Source organism: Phoca vitulina, unplaced genomic scaffold (assembly GCF_004348235.1).
Source record: "Phoca vitulina isolate PV1807 unplaced genomic scaffold, GSC_HSeal_1.0 scaffold6, whole genome shotgun sequence".
Taxonomy (NCBI): domain Eukaryota; kingdom Metazoa; phylum Chordata; class Mammalia; order Carnivora; family Phocidae; genus Phoca; species Phoca vitulina.
Window position 1 is genome coordinate 32,573,737 of NW_022589709.1, and position 2,678 is coordinate 32,576,414.

Genomic DNA, 2,678 nt, shown 5'->3' on the forward strand with positions numbered 1-2,678 from the left:
GGCCCTGGGCTTAGAATTAGGTATATCATAATAAGCACATTAAAAAAAAAAAACATTTCAAGGCAAAAATCTTCAAATTCATTTCATGAGAAACAGGGAACTGATGCAAGAGAGTAGCTGCATTTGTCCATGACATGACTAATTAATCCAAATATCTGTATAATTTTTCTATCATCTAAATAAAAGGATATATTGTTCCATTTTGTGCAGTTGAAGAGAAGTCCTCAGGAACCTCATGATTTAAATTTTTAAATCATATTTGTGGCCTTAATTTAGCCAAGTAATTCTGGTAGTTGAGTAGATACATAGGAAATACTGCATAAATTGGCTGTGTCCATAATTTTATTAAACCCTCTACGGGGCAACAGGGATGAGGGTAGTAGACAGAGAGGACAGTAACAATTACATCTCAAAATGCTTAACAAAGCAGCAGTTTTGCAGGATAATATTTGATGACTGTCTTTTTCAAGATGCTTTACATTTTTAAAATATAATTTGATTATTAACATTAAATTACACAAGAAAACCTAAAGGAAAGTTCTGGCAATTATTTTTTCCTTCTACTCATAATGAAAGATTTGTGAGTGACGAAGTAAAATATAAACGTCTTCACTGGTAGGTCAGGTTGTCATCCCCTTCTGTATTTAACCACAAACATGTACATTGATCATTTCATAAAATATTTAGAACTTGAAAGATTCGAATAATTTTTATGTTGCCGCTGAACAAACATGATATCAACCATGAAGATAGAATGATTGCCTCAAGTTAAACAGGAAAATCAAATTAATGTATATTTATTGAAGACCTTCTACATATAAAGAATCTATATACACTGGGTACAAGTCAGTCCTGATTTTTTACGTTGACAGAGAGTTTTCAGATGACCGTGGATCTAAGATCAATACATTTTTGTTGTGTTAGGAGGCATTCTCTTTGCTATTTGTCTGTGAGGTATAGCTACCAACAAAATGAAAAGATTCACTTGTGCTACATATAAAATAGCACATGCAAAGCCAGTATGAAACTAAGTGTAGTGGAAAGAATAATGGGCTCACTTAAACTTTGTACCAAATTACTTTTGCGATGATAGAATTGGCCATTTCTCAGTTTCTCCAATTATAAAATAAGGAGTTTGTAATACCCAATGTCTCTTCGATAAACATTTTACAAACATGGCCTGAAGCCAGAAATATAACTATAATACCATAAGGTCTATCAAAATTTCCTTTATTTGGTCTTAACCCATGAAAAATGGATATTAAACTTCTTCTTCTTTTTTTTTTTAAGATTTTATTTATTTATTTGACAGAGAGAGACACAGTGAGAGAGGGAACACAGCAGGGGGGAGTGGGAGAGGGAGAAGCAGGCTTCCCGCTGAGCAGGGAGTCCGATGTGGAGCTCGATCCCAGGACCCTGAGATCATGACCTGAGCTGAAGGCAGATGCTTAACAACTGAGCCACTCAGGCTCCCCTGGATATTAAACTTCTTGTCCAATATTTTCTGCAGACACTTTTATGGAAACGGGCAAAACGGATCACCTTATTACACTTCACTAAGAAATAGAAACATTTCTTAAAAGTGACTGGATGTGCATGTAGCATCTGTACTCAGTCTTAGTATTCCACAAATAAAAATTATACCTGATATTCCACAATTTTGTTTGAATGCTTGGTGGTCGTTGTATTGAATAAAGATTGTGATTAAGCAGTAACAGCATAAAGTAGCAAGTAGAAGGGAAAATTGTGCCATTTATGATTAGTCCTGGTGCTACTTATCTTAATAGTTTTTTTAATCAAAAAAGTAATGCATGGGATGGGTGTATCTAAGACCCAACCTACACTAGAAGTTCTCAAAAATTTTGAGAAGTGCTAATTTTTATTTTCATGAAGATGTGAAATCTCTTTTCAGAGGAATAAGAGGGGAGGTGCTAGACAGCTTGGCAGGTGAGAAAGCAGGTAGTGAAATTTGTCAAATGATACCAAGAATGGTGCCTGACTGGAGATCAACCAGGTAAGTCTTCAAGATATATCTGCAGAGCCCGATTTACTTGTTGGAAACCTTTGTCCCATGCTATGTCATATTTTTGGCAATAATATTTTATTTCATATGCAATATCCTATGTATGAGATGAACTTTGTTGAACACATTTTATTAAATACATATTTAAAAAATATATAAATCTGGAACACTCACCTTTCTTCCCTCTCTCCTTCCTTCCCTCCTACCTTCCCTCCTTTTCTTTCTTCCTCCCTTCCTTCCTTCCTTCCTCCCTCTTTCCTTTCCTTCCTTTCCTTCCTTCCTTCGTTCGTTCGTTCATTCGTTCCTTCCTTCCTTCCTCCTCTCCTTTCCTTCCTTCCATTATCATTTATTGGGAACCTATTTTGTCCAAGAAACACTGAGCTCTAAAGCATTCAGAAATATTTAAAAGATCTAAAGGACATGATTCATGTCTTGGGGGAAATGTAGTATGCAGATACCTGTAGCACAAAGTAGACCATCGTTATTATCACTGCATTAGCATGAAGCTCCATGAAGAGTCAGAGGTTAGAGGGTTCCTTTCCAGCTTCAGTGGCCATGGATCAGTCATTTCTGCAAGGTGTCCTTTTCTTTTTCTTTCTTTCTTTCTTTCTTTCTTCTTTCTTTCTTTCTTTCTTTCTTTCTTTCTTTCTTTCTT